At 45.9% G+C, this 25796-nt stretch overlaps 1 long non-coding RNA gene and 1 other non-coding gene across 2 annotated transcripts; one reads left to right on the plus strand and one right to left on the minus strand.

Annotated features, from left to right (window-relative positions):
- Window positions 1-1111: 1111 nt before the first annotated feature.
- LOC132654595 (uncharacterized) lies at window positions 1112-14092 on the plus strand. The gene is made up of 3 exons (XR_009592227.1): window positions 1112-1390; window positions 5377-5507; window positions 13984-14092. It is a non-coding gene; the product is annotated as an uncharacterized LOC132654595 (long non-coding RNA).
- LOC132655023 (U5 spliceosomal RNA) lies at window positions 10538-10659 on the minus strand. The gene has a single exon (XR_009592606.1). It is a non-coding gene; the product is annotated as a U5 spliceosomal RNA (small nuclear RNA).
- Window positions 14093-25796: the final 11704 nt, after the last annotated feature.

Consider the following 25796-nt stretch of genomic DNA (forward strand, 5'->3'; position numbering starts at 1 on the left):
GCTACAGAAGCATGCCTGAGCCATGACTGCAACAGGGGAGACACTGCACTGTGTTTTCCATAGAAAAAAAGAAAAGAGACAGAGAGAAAAGAAACACTATTCCTTAACTAATGATTAAGAGACCCTTGCTATGAGTTGGTACTCCTTGGGGACCTCCCTTCTTCGAGAAGGAGAGGGAGGGATGGGAGTGGGGTGGGGCATGAGGGTGGGACTGAGAGGAGGGGAAGGAAGGGGCTGGGATCAGGCTGAAAAGTTATTAAATAAATATATAAGTGAGAGAGAGTTTTGACGCTTGTGGGATCCTTTTACAGTGCGACATCCAGCTCACAAGCCACTAGTCCTAGAAGGAAAGTTCTGCCACGAGACTTTTCTTCCTTTCTTCTGTCCTCCTCCTTCTCTTCTTTTCTCCCTTCTCCCCTCCCTCCTTTGAGACAGGAGCCTCCTATTCCGGCCTGGCTAACCTAGTACTAACTATGTAGCCCAAGGTGGTCTTGACCTCTAGGCAATCTGTGAATCCCAAAGATAGGAGGAGAAAGACCACCAACCCAAATCATCATGGCCAAATTAATTAAAGCAGGCATTTATTATTATTATTCATAACCATGGGCTGCTTGCCCCTAAGATGGGGTTTGATAGGTCAGCCTTGGTTGTTATAGTTCATGGGTAGGGGGTTTCCAAATGGAGCGTTGGTCAGGCAAATAGGCGGGGTCATAGGAGGAGAACTTAACAAGGTGGCCCTAACAAGTTGGTCATAACAACCTTTTGAAACAAGGGAGAGTTGCAAGATGGTCTTTACAACTTTTTGAGACAAGACACAGTTGCTGTTTCCTGGAACAAACAGTATAGAACCATTTGTAGTTAAGGATGCATAGCCCCAGCCTTGAGAAAAGGGTTCAATCATAAACAGGAATGAGCCTAGTTTATCTTTAGTATAAGATGGCTTTCAAGCACAAGATGAAGGCAGGCTGGCTCATCAAATCCTCCGGCCTCAACCTCCTGAAAACTGCGACTATGGTTATGTACTACCACACCTGGCTTTAGACCCAGGCTTTGGATCTGTGGTTGTATTTTCTTTTTCTGTTGCTGCCTGACAGATGAGCGTTTTCTGCCTTAAAGCAGCAACCTGTACTGGCTCGTTGTTTGTGGCTGAGGAATCCAGACACAGGCCAGCTGTACGAGGTTTTTTGCTCACTGGACTGAAATCAAGATGGTGACTCCAGTTGGAGTCTCAGCTGCATCTTGGAGACTTTCATCTGCTTCTGGAGAGAGGCCTTTTGGGACCGTCACCCTACACCTCCACTGCAGCCCCTGAACACACTCGGAGAAAGAACGTGATCTGAACACGTGGCGTTCTTCATTTGCAGAGGGTCCGTTGTCCGGGTTGTTGCAGGTTTGGTTTCTCATCTTTCCTGCCGTGTCTGTGTTCAGCTCTGGTGTCCCAGGCACGTCACCAACTCGGTACAGGGGGGCCCCACGGCGCCAGACTCTAGAAGTTACAAGCCACGGTGGAGACGCGGCTGTCACGGGATGATGAATGGCTGCCCTCTGAAATTTTGATTTGATCGTGAAGTGACAAAGCTGGGCCCACCAAGGCGGTGTGGTCATCTGCTCGGCTGCAGAACAGCCTCCTGGTAAATACAGGGTCATAGCCACCAAACCTCCAGCAGTGGCTGAAACAGCAGCTGTAATTATAAAAAAGCGGGAGGCGCTAAAGATCTCTTTCGGAGTGGCAAAAAATTCTGAGAAATCAAGATAATTACTACAGAGCTCGCCCTGATCTGCATGGCTATTTATGGGAGACTGCTGCTCCGGAGCTCTCCCTTCCTTCCTGTTTTGCATTTGCATGAAATCCTGTGTGGCTCTTCTCTGAAGTGTGTGCATATGCTGAGTCCGTGTGAGGTGCCACCGCGGGCACTTGTCATAAGAATTAAATGTCTCTCAAGGTTGTTTACAGCTCAGTGCCTGTCACTCTGCTCCCTGGAGCTTCACGGCTGCCTGCGCTCTCTCCCCACCCCCAGCTCTGCGGAAGATTTAATTTCTTTTCTTTTTTCTTTTTTGTTTATGTGTGTGCTTACCTTCACAGGTGCAGGGTAGAAAAAAAAATCGCCGTACCCAGATGTTTTGAAGCTGCAGTGGCATACATATAACTCAGATTAAATAAAAAAAAAAAAACTGTGTAAGATACAGCAGGCATTTCTAGAACAGTGGCCTATAGGGTATTTAATAAACCCATCATGTTTTCTTGACAATAAGACTCTCAAAGATAACTTCAGGAGCAGAGGAGTAGTTTAAGGCGTCGTTAGCTCGATTCATTTACAGGTGACTTTACAATGAAATCTGTCATTTCTGAGTGGGACTCATTACACGGACCCCCATTTCCGCTTTGCAGATCTCTTCCCAGAACAGAACAGCCTGGGAATTGGGTTGGAAGCTGGGCCCATCACGCTGTCGCAGTTCATTACGGCATTAGTTAGGCCGCAGGGATCCTGGGCCAGATTGTACCTTAGCTTTGGAGCACAGCAAACATAATCCAAGCTCAAACAGCCCTCTGGCCGCTTGTTGGGATCTGTGCTAATATGCAAGAGCCGTGCCCAAGTCACAGATGGATGACGCTTCCGTGGATCCCGTTTGGCTTTTCGCTCACCCAAGGCGCTGGGTTAACTTACTTTGTACACAGCAACTGTCAGATAAAGGGGAGACCCGCTCGGGAGAGGAGACACGCGCTCAGGATTCTCAAGGCGCTCTGTTGGCTTCCAGATCTTATTTCCCGTGACTGCATGGAGGTGGCTCAGCCCCTCGGCTGCCAGCAGCTGTAAATACTCCCTCAGCGCCAGAGCTCGAGCCACGGTTCCAGTCCTCAGGCCTTTCTGACGACCCCTCCCGCAGGACGCGCTGCTGTATGTGCTTTTCCAGAGGACCCGTCTAAGGTGTCAGTTTTAAACGTAACTCTGCTCGCCCTTTGCCCATGAAGCAAAGACCCTCGGGAGCATTGGAGGGTGAGAATTTTAGGCTTCCATTGCTTTACAGGAGGGGTGGAGCAAGAGGAGAAAGGTGCCCTGGCTTTAACTGCAGCCTCGGTCCCAGGGCCCAGCTGGAAAAGCTGTTATCGTCAGTTCTTGGCCCAGAGTTTTGCTTCTGCAAGATCAGAGCAAATTAGCATCATTCTTTACTTGTGCCTCCCGACTCTGCCAACCAGAGACCACGCAGGGATCGGATTCCACTCGCTAAGTGTTCCCTGTCACAGTGCAGGTTTTCTGCCTGCGCTGAGAGAACCTGAGTTCCCCCAGGCAGGCTGACACCCAGAATTATCTGCTAGGTGCCTTCTAAAACATCGCTTAGAATTCACAGAGTGGGCTAGGAATCCACATCTCCAGAAATGGCCACGTGGGAATGATTATTTGGAGCTAGTCAAAGACGGCGGGACATGGGAAACATCCAGATTCTAACAAAAACCTTTCTGCCTGAAAACCATGGATCAAATCTTGCAACAAACCCATCATCGTACACTATTTTTAATTAACTGATTAACTGTAACATATGTGTGGAGGGCCAAGGTCCCATCCCATGGATGCTCCGTGGTTGGTAGCTCAGTTTCTGTGAGCCCCAACGGACCCAGATTAGTTGACTCTGTGATTTTTTTTTCTTGTGGTGTCTTTGAACCCTTTGGCTCCTACAGTCCTTCCTCCTCCTCTTCTGCAGAATTCTCCAAGCTCCACCTAATATTTGGCTGCGGCTCTCTGTGTGTGTTTCCGTCAGTTGCTGGGTGAAGCCTCTGATGACAATTGTGCTAGGCTCCTGTCTGCAAGTATAACAGAATATCAGTAATAGTGGCACGCCTCTCATGGAGTGGGGTTCAAGTTGAACCAGCCATTGGTTGGCCCTTCCCTAAATTTCTGCTCCGTCTTCATCCCTGTACGTCTTGTGTTCAAGACAAATTGTAAGTCAGAGGTTTTGTGCTGGGTTGGAATCCCAGTCCCTCCGTTGGAAGTCTTTCGTGGTTACAGGAAATGGCTGGTTTAGGCTCTGTATGCCCCATTGCTAGGAGTCTTAGTTAAAGTCACCCTCACAGAGTCCTGGGGGTTTACTACATTTGCATTTTAGCTCTTTAATTCACTGAAAGTGTCAAATATTAATTATTCTCAAGACAGCAAGCTATGAGCTCTTCAAGATATGGGTTGATTTTATGAATGAAATGTTGTGTTGTTTGATTATGTGGTTGAAGGTGACCTTGAACGCCCGGATTTCCTGCTTCTGCCTTTCACATTCGGGGGTTACAGGCTTGCACCATCATGCTCTATTTGTGTAGCCCTGGGGGTCAACCCGGGTTTCGTGTGTGCTAGGCAGGCACTCTACTGCCTGAGCCACACCCCAAAGCCTTACTACATCTTGTGTGTGTGTATAGCATGTGTGTGTCTATACAGCTGTGTGCGCCTGTGTGCTGCCTGTGCACGTCCTCCTCAGCTGCTCTCCTTGGCTGGCCTGGACTTGCTCTGTAGACTGGCCTGGAACTCACAGAGATCTGCCTGCCTCTGCCTCCCTAGTGCTGGGATTACAGGAGTGTGCCAACCACACACCCAGCCAGAAATTTCAGCTTTAATAGATCTTATCATGAGGATTTCTGACAAAAGAACATTGTACCTCAAAAGCCCGCTTAAGCATAGCTATTTCCTGCCAGAAAATCTGCAGGTGACACAACCATATTAGACATTAAGATGGTAGAGGTTAGACCGTGGCCAGCCCCTCTTTGCAGCATGCCAATCCAGGTGATGGATTGGAAGTGCTTTGCAGGAAGTGCTTTCTTGTCCCCAAAATATCTACACATCCCCACACAAACATGCATGCCCCTAACCGCTAGATCCAAAGTTCTGTGCAAAGTGTTGAACGCTTCTGCTGCTTGAGAAGCAGCATTGTGAAGCCACTGTGTTTCATAATATGCTGACCGGGTTTATCTCTGCTAGAGCAATGAAAGCCATGGAAAGGGGAGGTCTGCAGCTAGCTGACCCAGACCCCAGAATAAAAGGACCAGGAAAACAGACTAGAGACAGGGATGGAAAGAGGGATGGACAGAGAGCAGAGGGGGACAGAGGCCTCATTGTACCTGGAGCTTGCTGACTTGGCTAGCCTGACTGGCCCGCAAGCCCCACAGACTCACTTATCTCTCCCTCCAAAGTGTGCAAGGACAGGTGTGCGCTGCCAGGCTTCTGAGGGAGTGCTGGGGCTCTCGACTCCAGTCCCCATGATGGCATAGCAAGCCCTGTACTGACTGAGTCATCTCCCAGCCCCCGCATTGCCTTTTTTAAGAGTATGAAGTATGAACATGTGAGAAAGCGCTGCCTAAATAAGAGCTTAATCAAAGCTCCGGCTTGCTTCTTACAGCGGTTCAACTTTGACCTCCAGTCATGTGATTCTCAACGCTTCCTTCCATGTCCACATCAATGCTCCACCCCTGGCAAATACCACCGCCTGGCAAGACCATGGAGAAGGCTTGCGGTCCTGGCAGTTTGAAGGTGAGCTTAATTTCAGCAAAGCAGCCACCCGGCTCGCTCATGTTGCTTCTTCTTGCCTTTGAAGGCATGTTTACCCCTCACACCTGGCTGCAGCTTCCTCTTACATCTCCTCCACGCTTGCTTCAGCACCTGTGAACCGCAACGGGACGGTTCCTGCCTTGGCCTCGTCTTGCTCTCTGGCTGTTGCTGCGACGGTCTAACCATAGCCTTGCAGCTGTGACGCTGGCCATCATCAGGTCGAGGGGCACACAGTCCTCCAGGGCACAGATGTCTCCCTCCCTCTCTGCTCGTTCTTCCACTGTGACGCTCATCACACTTCATCAGGCAGCTTATTTCTGCCTCTCCATCCTGGATTGCAAATTGTGTGAGGGAGGGAAGCACCATTCCCTATCCAGCTTTTTTTTTTCCCTCTCACACTGACTAGTGTTGACATTGGAAGAAGAATGAATGAATGGACAGGTGAATGAATGAATGAATGGAAATGTTCTCAGAGTTCTTTGTTTGTTTGTTTGTTTGTTTGTTTTGAGACAGTTTCTCTGTGTATCCTTGGCTGTCCTGGACTTGCTCTGTAGACCAGGCTGGCCTCAAACTCACAGTGATCTGCCTGCCTCTGCCTCTCTGATTGCCAGGATTAAAGTTGTGCACCACCAGCTCAGCTTGTCAACTTTTGATAACTCTTCATTCCTCCCAGCAGACTGCAATGTAGATTGATTGTCTTTGGTTGCTTCATTTTATCCCTTTGTCCTGGAACAATAACTCTTGATCATTGACTACTCATATCAACAGGACAAAGACACGTGATTCTCTCAAGAAAGGCAGAGAAGGCAGTTGCTAGAATTTAACAGTTCTGTCTGATAAAAAATTAAGCAAAGCAAGAACACAGCTTGTTGGTTTTGTTTTTGAAAGGCCATATCCCATAAGTCAACATCATATTGAATGTAGCGAAAATGAATGCTTTCTCAGCCAACCAGGATGCCCACTTTCACTACCTTTGCAAAACCGAACTGGAAGTGCAAGCCAGCGCAATTAGGCAAAACACGGGAAAGAAGGCATCCAAGTTGGAAAATAAGTCACCAGGTCATCACCGCTACAGTTGACGAGAGAGAGCCCTGGGAACTCCAGCAAAGACCTACAGAATGACACATTCAGCCAGGTCGCTAATAGAGAACTACGTGGGAAGGAAATAAGAAAAGCAATCCCGTGCTCAATAGTTACAAAACATATACAGCTTTAATCTTAACCAACGAAGAGAAAGATGCCCACAACACAAATGCCCAAAATGTTGGTGATTATTAAGAATATTCATCCTGTGTTCATGGGTTGGCAGAATCAATATTGTTAAAACAGTCATACCGATCAGTGTGGCCTACAAGGTCAATGGACTCTATCAAAACACCAGCTACATTCTTCTTAGAGCTAGAAGCAAAGGCTAAAAAATTGCATGGCCTCGCAAAGCACCCCACGTGATTAAAGCAATCTTGAGCTGAGACAAATAGGCCCTTACACCAGCTGATTTCAACATATACTTACTAAGATACAGAAACTGAGACAGTGTGGCGCTGGCATACAAAACACACATGGCACATCAGAACAGAACAGACAGCCTACGAGTAAACCCACACTTAGCACCCACGACTCTTCAGCAAAGGCACAAAAGATGTCCACATTAAGAAAGTTAATCTGTTCTAAATGTGCTGGAAAAATCAGATATCCACACGAGGAAGAAGGAAATTAGGCACCTATCTCTCATCATATATAAAAATCACCTAAAAAAAGTTTTAAAGACTTCTTAAAGTAAAGACACGAGTCTATGGAACTACAAGAAAAAAACAAGGAGTGAATGTTTAAGGACACTAGAGTGACTAAGAATCTTTTGGAGAAGACCCCATAGTCACAGACAGTGAAAGAAAAACTATACAAATGAATTTTTTTTTTAATCAAGCTAAAACAGTTCTGTGCGGCAGAATAAGAGAAAATGCCTTCAGACTGCACTAAGACAGAGGGCCGATAGCACAAACTGTACTCCATGGTGTAAATGAAAACGATAATAACCTGAATAAAAAATAATGTAGAACTAAATAGATAGCTCTCAAAAAGAGACCCGCAAAAGGCCAACGGGTACATAAAAACCCATTTGAGACATGAAATCATTCCAGGCTCGCAGGAATGGTCAGTGGCCATGAGTACAGGCAGGGGAAGTACGCTTTAGTGTTCTGTTGCAGAGAGAGGCCATGAGTAATGACAATGTGCTGCACGTTTAAAACAAAACAAACACCCTAAAAGATGGTGCTAGAGAGCCCCTCGGAGGTTCAGGGAACTGGCTGCCCTTGCAGAGGACCCGGGTTCAATTTCCCAGCACTCTCTAAGTTCAGTCCCAAGAGATCCAATGCCATTTTCTGTCCTCTGTGGGCATCGGGCACACATGTGGTCTGTCTGCATACATACATGCATGCAAAACACTCCTACGCATAAAAATGCAAAACATTAATAAAAATAAAAATTCAAGTGTTTTCACCACAAGAGAATAAGGAGTGCTTACAGAGACAGATGTTTGCCCTGATTTGAATATTACACAATGAATACAAATGTTGAAACACCATGTGGTACCCCATAAATTATATTAATTTTATGTGTCCATTAAATTAAAGCCAAGCGGCTCATGTTTGTAATCCCTGCACCCAGGAAGCTGAGGCAGGAATATCAGGAGTTCAAGGTCAGCTTTGGCTACACAGTGAGTTTGAGGCCAGCCCTGGTTGTAGGAAACACTGTTTCAAAACACACACACACACGCACACACACACACACACACACGCACACATACACACACATGCACACACACAGGTACATAAACCAATATTTAAAAGAGCTGTTGATTTTAGGTTTGTTTGGATTTTTTCCTGTGTGAATGATGTGATGATGTCTGAGACAGTTCATGTCTTACCACAACATGGCATCTTGAACATTTTTTCATGCACTTAGAATCCATTTGCGTAACTTCTCTGCTTACATATTTTTAATAAATATATTCATGTTGCATTCTGCTACTGAGTTGTAAAATTTTGTTCACATTACATGTATTATTTAAAATATTGTGCCCAGCTTGTGGGCAGACTTTTGGAGATTGTTTTGCTTGATTTGGTTTTGTTAAGACAGAGTTCCCCTGGCTGGCCTGAAACTCGCTCTGTAGACCAGGCTGGCCTCAAATTCAGAGATCCTCCTGCCCCTGCCTCCCTAGTGTGGGGACTAAAGGTGTGCGCCACCTCACCTTGCTTCTTGCATATTTCTGTTTTGATTTAAGTAGATTCTCTAGGGTTCTTTCAGAGGGAAAAGAGAATTAGGGTTCTTCTGGGAGAAAAACCCTTCTTTATCACAATGTCAAACATAACAGCTTAAGAAAACCCAAACCCCCAAACCCTGGGTCTCAGGTAGCCCAGGCTAGCCCAGAAAGGATGAGCTCGAGTTTGGATCCTCCTCCCTCGCCTTTTACATGCTGGGACAATTCTGGTTTACAATGCTGGGGACTGAACCTACCAGCTACACAAACACTGTCAACCAAGCCATGTCACTCAGCCCTGAGCTTCACCTTTCACCTATGTTCAGATTTTGTTTCCGGGATAGTTTGAATACAAATAATCTATTTTAGCACATTGTTTTTGCTTTGTCTTGTCTTGTTTTGAGGGGACATCTCTGTGGGTAGTCTTGGCAGGCCTGGAACTCACTATGTAGACCAGGCTGGTCTCAAACTGACAAGGATCTGCCTCCTGCCCCCTTCGGAGTGTCCGGGTTCACTGCTTAAACCTCGGGTGCCCGTTTGTTCCGTCACTATTTGAATATGGCGTTCCTTGGCTAGTCAGAGCCTGGATGGAGACATTTGTGTGGATCTGCACCTCGGGTTCTCTTCTCCTTCCTCTTAATCCAGGCGGCTGCCGCTCAGCAACGCCATGAAGTCTCGATTGCTGCCACTAATGCAGTTTTTCTTTCCGTAATAACTTCGAAGGTTGTCTCTTACCTGCTTCTAAACCATGTCTTTCTGAACGGTTGGTAAGAACTAGGTACACGGCAGGGTGCGGTGGTGCACGCCTGTGATCCCAGCACTCAGGGAGGCAGAGGCAGGCGGATCCCTGTGAGTTCGAGGCCAGCCTGGTCTACAGAGCGAGTCCAGGGCAGCCAGGGAGACAGAGAAACCCTGTCTCGAAGAAAAAAAAAAAAATCCAAAAACTGGTTCCACCGACGCTCAGGCCACAAAGGATGAACCGGGTCACGTCTTCGAGTCGGGGAGGACAGCATGGTTCGTTCTTCATAAGCGCTTTCTAACAAGCAGCCCCTAGGTCCTAGACACGCTTTGTTGGAATTCCACCTACGTAGTCTTCCTTTGGTTATAAATACAACTGTACTTTTTAAATGTGGTATTTACATGTTCGTTCTTGGAGCTTAAAAAACAGTCAGTTGGTATTCCCCAGCTTTGATGAGCTCACATATTAGCACTTGGTGGGATAGTCGCCTGGCTGCTCCCCACCAACAGGGGATAATAGTAAGTAAGCTTTTTCATCTTTGTTAAGCTTACAGGTAAAAAAAAAATAATGTTTAATTGTCTTTAAAATCTTTTCATACTTTACAAACTATGGATTGGATAAACATTTATTTTCTTCATGCCAGTTTGACATATAAAATATCTCTTCCTTCCCATTTCTCTTTCTTTAGTATGTCTTCTGTTTTTACGTGTGTGTGCCTGAGTGTGCGTCTGTGTACCCTGTGCATGCAGGCGCTTACACAGGCCAAAAGAGGCCATCGGATCCTCTGGAGTTACAGAGGGTTGTGAGCTACCATGTGGGTGCCGAGAACTGACCGTGGGTCCTCAGAAGAGCAGCCGGGGGCTCTTAGAGGCCTTGCCTCTCTCCAGCCCCGAGAGCTGCTCTTCCTCTGATTATGTGCCTGTGCTCGCCTGGCCCTGGAGGCCGGCGCGGTTTGTTACCTCTGGGGCTGGAGCGACAGGCAGCCACGAGGGGCTGGCCCTGCCCCATCTCTGGCGTTACCAGCCCCGCTGGCGCAAAGACTGAGGTAAGACCCGGTTAAGGCTCAGGGTTGTTCTTCTCCACGGAAACCTTTAGTAAGGGGGGAAAGATTTGTGTGATCTGAAGAGAAACCAGAGCGTAAGTGGGAGGTTCTCACAGAGCTCCTTTAGCTGTTTCTCACAGAGCTCCTTTAGCTATTTCTTGCACTTGAATTTGTCTTTCTTCGGTGCAATTCTGGTTTTGTAGCATGCTAAGACCGCTACTCCAGGGGAACATGGGATGACCTGTTTCTTCCTGTTCTTGGGGAGTCACTATGGTCATGAAGTTTTAATGCACATATAGTTGGCTTTGGCCCAGGTTGTCGGAATGTGACTTCTTAGAGACTCTGTCCTCTCCTTATTAACCCACGCCTGTTCTATCCTAACACCCCAAATTTGTGAAACATTGATGGACTCCCCTCCACCCATCTAGCTTCTGTCTGGATGGTACTTCCAGGCGTTGATAAATGAGACTGCCTCTGTTTGCCTTCAGCACACCTCTTATAAGGAATTTCTCAGCTTAACTTTTTTTTTTTTTTATTTCTTGATACATGGTCTCACTTTGTAGCCCTGAATGGCCCAGAACTCGTTATGTAGACAAGTCTGGGCTCTAGAGATCTGCCTGCCTCTGCCTCTGCCTCTGCCGCAGCTAAAAGTGTGTGCCACCACTTTTGGCCTGGCTCACCACTTTGATAAATGCCAAGCCAAGCCCTGGCCTTTCAGTTATACCCCTTCCTGTCTAATTACGGTCGTGTTCATCGTAAATGGAAATAAAAATTCTAACAGCCAAAAAAAAAAAAAAAAAAAAAAAAACCCATCAAAGCACAGAGTAGTGAGGGGGAAAGCTCTTTAATATCTGACATCAGCAAATGAAGTGGTGGCAGAGATTGTATTTAGATTATTTGCTTGAGACCTCTAACATAACAAAACCTCTTTGTCGCTTTTTATGATCCCCTCCGAGGGATGAGTGGTAATTACGTTTACTGCAGCAAATGGTGCTTCTCTGATTGCTTCGACACTCTAGTTCATTAGGACTGGGCGAGATGAGCTCACGTGCCTTGAATCGCTCTGGAAGTGTGCATTCAAGTAAGCGAACCTTGGCACCTTTTCAGATTGCTGTGTGAAAACCCAAAGGCACCTTTGTGCAGAATTGTTTCTTTTTGTACCCAAAACTTAATGGTAGCACTGTTTGAGAAAGTGAAGCTGTTAAAGTGGGAACACCCGAGAAAGGGATCTCCTTTTTAATAAGCGAGCTAGGCTACACGAATTCTTTGTCTGAAGATCAGTTGCTTCTGAGGTGTGTTGTTTTTGTAAAGACGGGGTCTCACGTAGCCCAGGCTGGTATTCAACTAGCTGCAGCTAATCTCGAACTACTGATCCTGCTGTCTGCACCTCCAAGTGCTGGGATTACAGACAGGCACGAGTGTGCCTGGCTGTGCAGTGCTCTGAGTGGAACCTGAGGCCTCATGCTTGCCAGGCAAGTGCACCGCGGCAGCCGCAGATCTCTAAGAGCACCTGTTCCCCACACCTCTTCCCACCGCAGCTGCCGCTGCAGGAGCCAGAAGCAGCCCTGGGAGCCTACTGTTCTGTGTCATACCGTGCGCTACAGGTGACTTTTAGAAAACACACCTAACTAGACTGACAACCTTTTCTGTTTCAAAAGTTCTTTTTAAATCTTCATTTCTCTCGATTGCTCATGTTTTAAATTTCCCCACATTGTACACTTCTCTATCTTATAGAACCAATGGGTTCGTTTGTCGTCGTTTTGATTGCCCGAGATGTGTTTTTTCTTCTTTTACTGATTTCAAGTGAGCTACATGATCGAAAGACTAAAATCAAGCAGGGGGTGGCAGTGCACACCTGTAGTTCCAGCACTTGGGGAGGCAGAGGCAGGTGGAACTCGGTGAGTTCGAGGCCAGCCTGGTCTACAAAGCAAGTCCGGGACAGCCACGTCTACGCAGATAAACCCTGTCTTGAAAAACCAAACAAACCAACCAAACAAACCAAACCAAAACAAAGCGCTGTAAATGTAGTCACTGCCACTGAATAAGTATTTGTTTAATGCATACAATGGTAAGGCTTGTTCTGTATATAGTTTATAACAGGTGAAAAACATTAAGTTGAAAACAAATCTGCACTGCCAAATTCTAGGACCAGCAAGAAACAGAGCAATGCCTTTATTAACACTATTGGGGATGGAATCATTTCACAATTTAAGAAACCCAGCGATTCCAACTAATCTGCTTTCTTCAACAATAAAAATTTATGGGAGAAGCTAGGTGCAGTGGCCCACGCCTGTCTACAAAATGAATCCAGGTCAGCCAAAGCTGAAAAAAAATCTATGGGAGAAAAAGAAAGATAAACAGAAAATTGGATTTAAAACAAAACAACAAAACAATTACTTTTATTTTATGTGTATGTGTGTTTGCCTGCGTGTGTGTGTGTGTGTGTGTGTGTGCGTGTGTTTGTGAGTGTGCATCAAGAGCCCAAGGAGGCCAGAAGAGTGTCAGACACCCCAGGAATAGAGTTACAGCCATGTGCCAGACACTACGTGGTGCTGGCCACTGAACCCAGATCATCTGCAAGAGCAGAAAGTGCTTTCAACTACGGAGCTGCCTCCAGCCCTGAGCTAAAACTATAAAACTCTTAGAAGGGAAATCTTATGATACCATATTTGACAATAATATGACACCACAAACACGGACAAGAGAAGTAACAATAAACAAATCGAACTATCAAAATTGAAAATGTCTAAGCATCCAAAAGCAGTCAACAAAGTAAAAAACAATAACAAGAAAACAGCTCATTTAATAGGAGATAATATATAATATAATATTAGTTTTTAATATAAATAATGTTATTTAAAATAAACTTATTTTAAGTAAGTTACATGACAAAGAATTGATATTGACAATTTAAATACAATAAAACAATAAATTAAAATTTGAAACTGACTTAAATAGACGCATTCTTAAGGAAGATATAAAAATGGTCAAGAGATACTGAAAAAAAATGTTCAACATCATTAATGATCAGAGAAATCAGAAGCATTGGACAGCACTTCACCCCCGTTAGGAAACCACTGGAGAAAAACAACAACGTTACAACAGCTGGAAAAGCAGAAGCCACTCAAATACCCATCACTGGGTGAATAAAAGAAACAGAATGTCGGGTGCATATACAATGAAGTCCTGTCACACCTTACAGCCTGAGTGAGCCTAAAGGCATCTGTGGTGATTTGAATAAGAATGGCCCCCCACAAGCTCAGGTTTTGAACACTCGGTCCTCCAAGTGGTGGAACTGTTTAGGAAAGTTTTGGGGGTGTGTGCTAGTTGGAGGAGGTGCATCACTGGGGGTGGGCTTTGAGCTTTCACACCAGGCCTAGACTCTCAAGATCCCTCTCTTCCCTCTCTCCCTGCCTCTCAGCCGCTGCTCCAGCACCATGCCTGCCTGCCGCCGTGCTGCCCAATAAGGTGATCATGGAGACACCCTCTGAACCTGTAAGCAACGCCCCGATTAAACATTTTCATTCACAGCCCTGGTCACGGTGCTTCTTTACAGCAATAGACAAATAACTTATGCAGAGGTTCTAGGAAACCAAACAAGCCCGGCTAAAAAGACGTACATGAGGGCCTCGGTGCAGTCACTCAGAGTCGTAACGAGAATGTTATTTGGGGCTGGGGAGTTGGTGGGAACGGGTGGTTGGCTGATGCTCCAGTCTGATGCCTCCCACGGACAGGCATGTTGGAGATCGTCACAGCACAGGGATGTGGTTGGTGCCACTGAGCTCCACAGTCGAATGAGGAAGATGGCGAATGTCATGTGTAGCTACCGCGATTTATTTTTAAATGTCGAGCGCAACAAGTGACCTTGTAGAGAGGCAGGAAAGGGTTTCGGTTAGGGAGAGCGGTGCTCACATTTGCTGTCATTTTATCCTTTTGCTGTAGTTATAATGGCATTCTGGAGGGAAGGCAAACTATGAAGCTAGAGCATACAAACTTACGGGCTTAATTTTTTTCCCTTAGAGATCCTACCCAACTACCACTGCCTGTAGACTAAAGTAGGATCAGGAAAACCCGAGGATGAGGGGGACATTTGGAATGAACACAATCGTATTTGAATATACAAAGAGATGGTTAGGCTAGCTTGGAGTTAGATATTCTCAAATATCTAACTCCTTTGAGAATATTTTCAAATTAATTTGTCACATATCAGGGATCCCTCACCCCCACCCTTTCCACCTTGCTCATTTTGAACGAAACTCAATTTTGTCTATTAATTTAACAGACGCACGGGCCTCTTTGGGGTGGTCTCATCGTTAAAGGCTCTGAGTCGCTGCTGGTGACACAGCAGTCCTCTGTCCTGGGCGGAGTGTAAGAAAGGCAGCTGTGTGCACCAGAGAGAGGGCTTTCCTACCGACGGGTTGGCGTAGTTCAAGTTTCTATGCTGGCATGACACACCACGACCGAAAAGCAAGTTGGGGAGGAAAGGGTTTATTTGGCTTACACTTCCACAGCACTGTTCGTCATTGAAGGAAGTCAGGGCGGAAACTGAAACAGGGCAGGAACTCAGAGGCAGAGCTGATGCAGAGGCCGTGAAGGGGCGCTGCTTACCGGCTTGTTTCCTGTGTCTTGCTCAGCCTGCTTCCTTATAGAAGCCAGGACCACCAGCCCAGGGATGACCCCACCCACAATGGGCTGGGCCCTCCCCCATCAAGCACTGAAAGACTCCCAGGAGCCTATCTAGACGGGGAGACCCCGCTTCCCAAGGAACAGCGAGACCAGCCTTCGGATGCAAGCCGCAAGAGGTTTATTTTGATACACGGGTACCCGGGGCGACCAAGCCTATCGGAGGACTTGCGCGCCTCTCGGTTGGGGTGACGGGTTTTTATAGGGCTCGGGAGCAGGAGGCGCGGTTACAGAAGCGAGAAGCATAGTTACAGGGGTCTGATTGGGTGGTTTGAACAAAGCCGTAGTTAAGTCACGTACCCAGAACAGGGAAGGCGGGAAGGCAGATTGTGAGCCCAGTCACGTACCCACCCGGAACCGGAAGGCGGGAAAGAATGCAGCGAGGTAGCTCTTGCTATACCGTGCCTACTCTACATAGTGTTAACAATCGCTGCTTATCTTTTGGTCTTTCAGCACTAATTAAGGAGATGCCCTATATCCGGATCTCACGGAGGCATTTCCTCAATTGAGGTTCTCTCCATTCAGGTGACTTTAGTTTGTCTGTCAAGTTTGACAGAAGGCCAGCCAGCACGAGGGTCTATTGTTCTATTGGATCGGGCCTAATCCCTCAGGATTGCTTTCTACTGGGCACTTCAGACAACTCTGGCCTCAAGGGCAGTTGAGTAGTTTGGCATGGAACTAGGCTAAGAAGAGCCCCACAGGGACTTATCTTTCTGGGTTAACCCTGGCCAGGCTAAGGAAGCAGTCAGTTCCTATCTCTCTGTCACTCACAATCCTGAACTGCACCAACAACCCAGATTTAGAGATGGCTCAGCAGTTCAAAGCACTGGCTGCTTTTCCCGAGGACCCAGGTTCAATTCCCAGCACCCACCCAGCAGCTCATAACTGTCTCTGACTCCTGTTCCGGGAGACTTGACACCCTCATACATGCAGGCAAACCAGCAATGTATATAAAATGCAAATAAATAAATAAATTGTAATTAAAAAAGAATTTAAACAGCAGGGCTCTGAGGCCCTTCTGACTTACAGAACCCCTGAACCCTTTTGGCTTTACTTCCTTTCAATATTGGAATTTGGCTTGGATTATTTTCTTCTACCAAATTAGTTCAACTGAGGTTCAGATTGGTACTCACATAGGTCTATCTATATGTATACCACATAGGTATACATATATATGTGTGTGTGTCTATATAAGCTATGTGTCTAAAAGATTACAAATGGAATCGAGGAAAAGAGGGAACATGGCACAAAATTGCCAGACACATGGGAGGAACCAAATAAATCGAGCACATCTCTAAAGAGAGTTACATGTTTGTCTCAGTTTGTGGAGTGCTTGAATGAAGCCCTGGGTTCTAGCCCCAGCACCACATAAAGCTGGGTTTGGTGGATCACACCTGTAATCCCAGCATTGAGGAGGCGGAGGTGGGAAGGTCAGAAGTTCAAGGTTATCTTCAGTTACATAAACATACTTTGGAGTACACAGGTTTTGCCATATAATATTTGTAATTACCTTATGATATATAATATATTATACATGTGTATCTATAAATAAGATACACTACTTATATACATGCACAAACATACATATACAAATACATGCATATATATGTTTGTTTCCTTGGTGTGGAGGTTTGAATAGGCATGCCCCCCATAGACGCATGTGTTTGAATGCCCGCCCCATAGGGAGTAGCTCTGTAAGAGGTGTGGCTTGTTGGAGTAGGTGTGGCCTTGTGGGAGGAAGTGTGTCACTGTGGGGGCGGGCTTTGAGGTCTCCTATGTCCAGCTATGCTCAGTGTGACACACAGTCTCCTTCTGCTGCCCGTGGGTCAAGGTGCAGAACTCTCAGGTTCTTCTCCAGCACCATGTCTTCCTGGACGCTGCTGCCAGCTTCCCACAATGATGGTAACCAACCAAACCTCTGAAACCGTAAGCCAGCCCCAGTCACGGTGTCTCTTCACAGCAATGAAACCCTGGCTAAGGCGCTTGGAAAGCTTTAGTAAATCCCAGAGTTAGCCAGGCCACAGGGAGTGAGGAAACACTCCAAAGCGTGCCTGGTCCGTGTGCCCTGACGCCTTCCACCCGGTCTGGTTAGAACCAGAGACATGGGGGACATCAGCCTACGGTTGAGGGGAGAATGTACAGCCAGCACTTTCCATTTTGTCACGTACATCCGCTCAGTGACTGTGGTGGAGCCGGTCTACACCGACAACAGAAACCAGGATTCACGCAGCAGCTTGGCTTTGGCTCTGACCTCAACACGGATGAGAAGGAGATACAAATTCTGTAGTTGTGAAACTTGGCGTTGTAGAGGAAAGCATCACGAATTCAATAATCATGTTTATGTGTTCTTGTTGCCAAATGACAAACAAAACGGTCATGATCATTGAGTTTGCATCAACCCAGACTTGGTGCTTACTTATTCATGAAGGCTACACTGAGTTTTCCCCCACCTCATGAAAGGTTTATAAGTGTGCAGGCGTGAACATACTGAAAAGTTTTTAAATATTTAGTAATTGAGTGGCAAGTTTTCAAATGGTGCTGGAAAATTAAAGTCATCTTTCCTGTTTCCTGTAGCAAACCTGCATTAGAATTTTGAAGTGTTTTTTTGTTTGTTTGTTTGTTTATTTATGTTCTTGGGATCTCTCCTTTTGAGAGGACCTGCCCCTAGGTTCAAGGAAAGTGAGACTTCTCTAGAGTTTAGCTTCCTCTGACTTCCTCATCCCAAATGATCTGTGCAGTCATTCCTTAATTCCTATTGTTAAAAAAAAAAATCAGGGTTGGAGAGATAGTTTGCTGGTAATGAGTGCACACTGCTCTTGCAGACGACTGGAGTCCCATTCCCAGCACACACGGCAGGCAGCTAGCTTACAAACCTGCCGTCACTCTAGCTCCAGGGAGTCGTGACTCCCTCTTCTAGACTCCATTAGGCACCTGCACTCAATACACATCCCCCTGTGCACACGCATATACGTTTCTAAAAATAATAAAAATACTTTAAAAACATGCAGCTGACCATTGAGGTAACCTTTGGCCCTGTGAAGACAGTTCGGAGTTTTAAACCACATCCTTTGTCAGAGGCTGAATGGTGGTTCTCAGTACAGAGAGTTCCTTTTAGACGTCAGCTTTACTGCCCATGAGGGTGGTGTAACCTTGGTTGCACATTATTTCTGAGTGCATCTCCAAGAGCATGTGCGATATGACCAGCATTTGGATTAGAACGAGGACAGCAGGTGGTGCTCCCCAAGGTGGGCGGGCCTCATTCGAGCCAGTGAAGACCCGAACAGAAGGAAATGAGTAAGAAACTGCTCTCCCTCCCCTTCCCCCCGTCGCAGAGCAGACTGGAAATGACTCCCTGGGTTCCCTGGTTCTCGTCCTCCAGGTGTGCTGCTCTGCATCATTGCTTCTTGGGACACCCCCCCCCCCCCGACTCGCAGATTACCGATTTTAGCCTTGTCTGATGTGTTCCTGATTTTCCAGTGCATGCACGTATGTTTGAGTGGGTGGGACTGTGGGAAGCCAGAAGAGCAGGAGAGAAGAAGTGCTGGATGGCAGCAAGCGCTGTACTCATGGGACTGTCACTAATATAAACCAAACAGGGACAACAGGTGTAGCTTGATGGTAAACAGCTTGTCAGGCATGCACCAAGCCAGGCTCTGGGCTCAACCCCAAGCACTGAAAACAATGTGATACTGATATAAGGATAAACATACAGACCAAGGCAGTAAATTGTAAGTTCAGACGTAAGCCACGTATCTTTGATTATTTCCGATTTCCAAATGGTGGTTAAGTATATGACATAAATTGACAGTATTAACTATTTTGAGGTATAAAGTCCTCATACACTGTAGTTAAACCTTCACAAGCTTTATCTGTAGAATTCCTTTCTCATCTTGCAAAACTGAAACTTTATGCCCTTAGTTTGTTTGCTTGTTTGTTTCCCAAGACAGGGTTTCTCTGTGTAGCCCTGGCTGTTCTAGAACTTGCTCTGTAGAGCAGGCTGGCCTTGAACTCAGAGACCCACCTGCCTCTGCATCCCAAGTGCTGGGATTAAAGGCATGCGCCACCATACCCAGCATATACCCTTTTGTGGAGAGCTGAGACTCAGACGCCATCTAGTGGCGCTGACATCCACCCTCAGAACTGTAAAGAACCTCCAGGGCGCATGTGCGGGTTGCGAAAGCGTGCCAAGCCACTGCCCAAGCCCGGGCCGTCAGACGGGGTGATGAGTGAGCAGCCAATCAGGGTATGACACGTCACTTCACGTCACTTAAGTGCAACCAGGGCATATATAAACAGCGCCACTTCGGGGCTTGCTCTCTCCTCCTTTCATCGCTTGACTGTAATAAAGCCTGTTGCAGAAGGATCCTGTTGTCCGTGTGCGTTCTTGCTGGCGAGACGATCACGCGGCTCACAACATCTGGTGCCGAAACCCGGGATCGAACCACCCGGGAAGCAGGGAGCCTGCCATCGCCGGTGCTGAGGAGACCCCCCGTTTGCGGGAAGGATTCAGAACTGCAGCAACGCGGTAAGTTCTGAGAGGCATGTTTGGTCTTGATTTATCTCATCTTTCACTTCAGCTAGCAGAAGCCCTTATTGCTTTCCCTGTTGTGACCGTTGCCCTCGTCCTTTTTCTTTTGGTTTTGTACAAGCTTGAGGGCGACCTCGAAAGGGAAGAGATTAACGAAAAGCTAAGAGTAGGCACTAAGGGAGTGTTAGAGGAGATACAAGACAGCATGTCAGAAACAGAACGTGACAAAAGATTAGGGGCCCCAATGGATAGAAATAAAGACGTCTCTAAGAAAAAAGGCCCTTCTGCGGATGTTAAAGCCGCAGGAGCGAGAGGTAAGGGAAAAGACGCCCTGGGAGAGAAAGGTGAAAAGGGAAGGAGAAACCCAAAAGAGAAGCCTCTTTATCCGATAAAAGAATTGGAGGCTTTGGGGCTTAATAGCTCTGAATCTGAGCAGCTAAATCCCTCTGAGGAAGAGGATCTAGAGGAGGAAGCAGCCCGCTATGAGGAAGAACGATGCCATGTGATTTATAATGTGACCGCCATCTTGGTATGGATAAAAAAAAAAAAAGGAAACCTTGGTCAAATAATTCTCATTTCCTTCTAGGTTAAAAGGATGAGATATTTTAAATTGGTATTGGTTTTAAAAATTAAATTTCTTGCACTGATAAATTCTGGTTTTAAAATCTGGTTTTGATTTTAAAGATTATGTTTATGCCTTGTGACTTCTCTCCTACAAAAGGGGTACTTTGTTTTAATATTGCAAAAACGGGTTTAAAAAATGTTTAAAGTTTATCAGGCATTTGGGTATGACAATAACTGAGAAAATTGCAGTTTTTAAATGTATCTTGTGGAGAGCTGTTTGATAAGCTGCTTTGTTTATGGAAAAACATGTTACCACCCTGTTCTTTACCTTAAGACAAAGAAAAGAGGAAGTTTCACCAAGTTCCTTAAAGCTTGTTCTAAATTCCTTAGTTCTAAATTCCTTAGACCTTGGACCATCTTATCTGCTACAGGGAAGTAATTTTAGACAGTTTAAAATTGTTCTGTTAAGCAGTTGATTCTAAAGCTTGTTTAATCACTAAGAACTTTTGGTTGTGGGGGATTATAGATGCTCCACAGTGTTTACTGTATCAGCAGCACCTAGTGGCTATACTTGGTGTTGTCAGTCGCAGCCTGTGCTAATGCTAGCACATTGCCTGCCGCCATGATGGTTCAGCAATGGAAAGCACGTGAAGCTGTAGTTTGGCTGCCATGTTTGTTTAGGGTTTCCAGCTGAGTTCAGTTGAACGTGGCCAGCCGCGTGCAACTGATAAAGAGGGTGGAGCTATGAGTTTGCCACCATTTTGTTCAGGTACTGTTCAATTTTAATGCCGTATCCTTTGTTGCAAAAAACCCTGCAGCAATGGGGATTGCATATTGCCACTGAAAAGGTCCAAATTTCAGAAGTAGGTTCCTTTCTCGTCCCAGGAACCACTTTGGGATGGACTGGTGGTTTATACAGATGGGTCAAAAACAGGAGTGGGAGCTTATGTGGTTAATAATAAAGTTGTTTCTAAGCAATATCATGAGACCTCGCCTCAAATTGTGGGATGTTTAGTAGTGCTAAAAGTTTTGGAAAAATTTCCAGGTCCTTTAAATATTGTTTCTGATTCTAGTTATGTGGTAAATGCAACCAAAATCGTAGAGGCTGCTGGATTGATTAAAGCATCTATCTAGCAAGCTTGCAAAAATTTTTCAAAGGATTCAGTTTGCCTTAATTACCAGAAGATCCCCTGTTTTCATTACACATATTAGGGCTCATTCCGGTCTACCGGGACCCATGTCCCATGGAAACGACCTGGCAGAACGAGCCACAAAGATGATGCATTTGCCCTCCTTTTAAATTTAGAATTGGCTAAGGAGTTTCATAAAAAATTTCATGTTACAGCTGAGACATTGTGTCATCAATTTGACATAACTAGAAAAGAAGCTAGAGATATTGTTACCCAATGTCAAAATTGTTGTCAGTTCTTACCTATGCCTCATGTTGGGATTAATCCCAGAGGAATCCGTCTGCTACAGGTGTGGCAGATGGATGTTACCCACATTTCATCTTTTGGTAAACTTCAATATTTGCATGTTTCCGTTGATACTTGCTCTGGAGTTATGTTTGCTTCTCCCCTGACTGGAGAAAAGGCAGCCCATGTTATTCAACATTGCCTGGAGGCATGGAGTGCCTGGGGAAAGCCCAAAATTCTAAAAACTGACAATGGGCCAGCCTATACTTCTCAGAAATTTGGACAGTTTTGTCATCAAATGGGAGTGACCCACCTAACGTCTCCCATATAACCCTCAGGGACAGGGTATTATTGAACGTGCTCATCACACTCTAAAATCCTACTTAATAAAACAAAAAGGGGGAGTCGAGGAGGCTCTGCCCTCAGTGCCACGAGTGACTGTTTCCTTGGCACTCTTTACTCTCAATTTTTTAAATTTGGACAGTCAGGGCCACTCGGCGGCTGATCGCCACTGCTTAGAGCCTGATAGGCCTAAGGAAATGGTCAAATGGAAGGATGTCTTGACTGGTCAATGGAAAGGCCCGGATCCTATCTTAATAAGATCCAGGGGAGCTGTCTGTGTTTTCCCACAGGAAGAAAACAATTCATTCTGGGTACTGGAGCGCCTCACGCAAAAGCTCGTGGCAGCTGAAGATGATCTTTCAACAAATATACCTGCAACTACTTGAAGAACTAAGGGCGGCGGTGGTGACCACTAATTCTACTCGAGTGGATTTATCGCTCACAGATGGCTTATTATCCTGGGTTTCTTCTGCCTTTTCTTATTTTAAAGAATGGGTGGGGGTTGGAATGTTTGGTGCAGCATTATGTTGTGGCTTAGTGTTTTTTACTCTGGTTGTTCTGCAAACTCAAAACCCAACAAAAACGTGACAAGGTGGTGATCGCACAAGCACTAGCAGCCCTAGAGCAAGGCTCGTCTCCCGAGGTTTGGCTTTCCATGTTAAAAGAATGATAAACAGCAAGGTTACCTCTGCCTTTGTAGTTGTAGTGCCACAAAATTGGATGAGACTGGATTAGCAGACCTTGCACTCCCGGGGACATGTTCCCATTGCACGGGGATGGGTGTGATTCCATGTTGTCTCCTCATGAGTATAAAAATCAAACGGTCTGGAAAGTCAGTGACGGAAGAGTGCAAATAAGTCTCCGCCCACCTAAGACAGGACAGCCTCGCTGTGAGGAGGTTGCTCCAATGATGGGTAAAGGCTGAGCATTGCCTTCCACCAGGCTCAGACGTTGGTTATGCTCTCAAGTAAATTGGTACAGCACCTCGTCGGCGGAAGGGGACTTGCTATATTTAAAACAAAAAGGGGGAGATGTGGAGAGCTGAGACTCAGACGCCATCTAATGGCGCTGACATCCACCCTCAGAACTGTAAAGAACCTCTAGAGCGCATGTGCGAGTTGCGAAAGCGCGTCAAACCACTGCCCGAGCCCAGGCCATCAGACGGGGTGATGAGTGAGCAGCCAATCAGGGTATGACACGTCACTTAGGTGCGACCAGGGCATATATAAACAGCACCACTTCGGGGTTCGCTCTCTCCTCCTTTCATCGCTTGACTGTAATAAAGCCTGTTGCAGAAGGATCCTGTTGTCCGTGTGCGTTCTTGCAGGCGAGACGATCACGCAGCTTGCAACACCCTTTAAATAATTCCCAAGGCTGGGAAATGGCTCAGTGTGTCAAGCAAGAGTTTTCTGTGCAAGCATGAGGAACTGAGTTCAGACCCCCAGAAATGACATAAAAAGCCAGTCACAGCGGTGCCTGCCTATAACCTCAGTGTTTCTCCAGCTGCCTGCATGGGTGAGTGCAATCACACAAACAGGTATTAATTGCACAAAATTAATGTTCCTGATTGTTCTTCTAAGCTTCCTGACACCACGGTTTTACCACCCCCTCTATGAGCCTTAACACTTTATACCTCATATAAACAGACTCATTCAATATTTGTATCTTTGTGACTGGCTGTCTTAATTACTATCCTTTTGCTGTGAAGAAACACAACGACCAAGGCTACTTACAAAAGGAAAGCATTTAATTGCAGGCTCGCTTACAGTTTCAGAGATAGTCCATAACTGTCATGGTAGAGAGAATGGTGGCAGGCATGGCATGGCGTGGCTGAGAGCTTACACCCTGATTCACAGGCAGAGGGAGAGGGAAGGAGAGAGAGAAGAGAGAGAGAAAAAGAGAAAGAGGAGAGAGGAAGAAAGAGACAGACACAGAGAGAGACAGGCAGAGACACAGAGAGAAGACCCGAAGACCCTGGGCCTGGTGTGGGCTTTTGAAACCTCAAAGCCCATCCCCAGTGACACACCTCTTAATCCTTTCTAAACTGTCCACCAACTGGGAACCAAACATTCCAATATATAAGCCTACGGGGAACTATTTTCTTTTTTCTTTTCTATTCTATTTTCTCTGTCTGTCTGTCTCTCTTTATTTTGGGGACAGGGTTTCTATGTATAATAGCCTCATCTGGCCTCGATCTCACTTCATACAGCAGGCTGGCTTTGAACTCATAGAGATCTGCCCACCTCTGCTTCCTGACAAGCCACATGGGAGCTATCTTCATTTAAATCACCACACCGACTTAGTTCACGGAGCGCAATATCTTCGAGACTCATCCATGTTGCAGCATCTATCAAAATTTCCTTCTTCTTAAATTTAACTTTTATTTAAAAAAACAATCATGTGTAGGCGCTGGAGAGGTGGCTCAGTGGCCGAGAGTGTGTTTTGTCCAGCATCCACGTACTCATGTACTCAGCCTGTAACCCCAGCTCTAGGCCATCCAACGCTCTCTTCTGCCCTCTGCAGGCATTGCACTCACCTACATGCGTGTGTGTGCGCACACACACACAACTAAAAACAAAACAGATCTTAAAAATCACATTGTTAGGGTAAAATTAATACAGACCAAGATAGAACAATGTTTCTAACTTAGCGAAACTGAACGTGTTTGCTCATGAAACCAAGCTACTGCTGCAATCAGTGTTGGTCTCCTTATTGTTGTAACTGGTTTACATAGGATAAGCATATGTTCTAGAAAAAAAATTTAATTTACAACTTGGAGTTGCTAGCTGTGGTTGCTATACTGTACAGGTGTTTGCTCCCTTATTTGCCTAAATTCTAGCTTTTCTGGAACTGTTACACATTCATCAGTATCAGCACATTCTGGGGTCTTTCTGAGAAACCTCTTTTCTGCTCTGTGTTTCTATGAATTCCCTTATTGTAGATTCCTGGTACAGATTATGTCTCTCCTATCTAAAATGGGACGCAGAAAGCTTTCAAAGTATTTGCATAAGCAAGATATCTGGAAGATGAGACTGATACCTATGTATGAAATTCGCTTGTTTTATATGCACCTTACAAGCATTGGCTGGAGGTGATTTTATACACTACTGTACTCGCCTGTACATGTAAAACACTGTAGAGTGTGGCTGTTGGGGCCAGGAGGCCTTTTATCCTTTGCGGGCTTAGAAGACCATGTCGTGCGCTTGTGTTTTGTCACGTGCGGTCAGGCATGAGACTCTTCTTTGGAAGCGCTCTGTCGGCTCAAACATTTGATGTTAGGCCATTCTGGCCTTCAGACTTCCGGAGTGGTAGGGTCCCGTCCGTATCATTAACATTTTGCTGTGCTTGTTCCCTGTGGCTGGCTTATTTCTCTCAACCTGCCATTGGTGTTTTCACAGCTATCAAGACCTCTCCTCCGTTCTTTTGAGGCATAATGGATCAAAACCAGGCTTTTTCCTGCTCGGCGCAGCTCTCTACCACGGCTTTACTTCTGCAGTGGAGGGCTGATTTAGTTTTAAAAAGTGATCTATTTATTTAGGTCTTTTGAGGCAGGGTTTCTCTGTGGAGTCCTGGATGTTTTGGAACTTGCTCTGAGACCAGGCTGCACTCAAACTCAGAGATCCACCTGCCTCTGCTTCTGAGTACTGGAATGAAAGGCCTGTGTCTGTGTGTGCGTGCATGTGTGTGTGTGACACATGTCAT

Source organism: Meriones unguiculatus, chromosome 6, assembly GCF_030254825.1.
Source record: "Meriones unguiculatus strain TT.TT164.6M chromosome 6, Bangor_MerUng_6.1, whole genome shotgun sequence".
NCBI lineage: Eukaryota > Metazoa > Chordata > Mammalia > Rodentia > Muridae > Meriones > Meriones unguiculatus.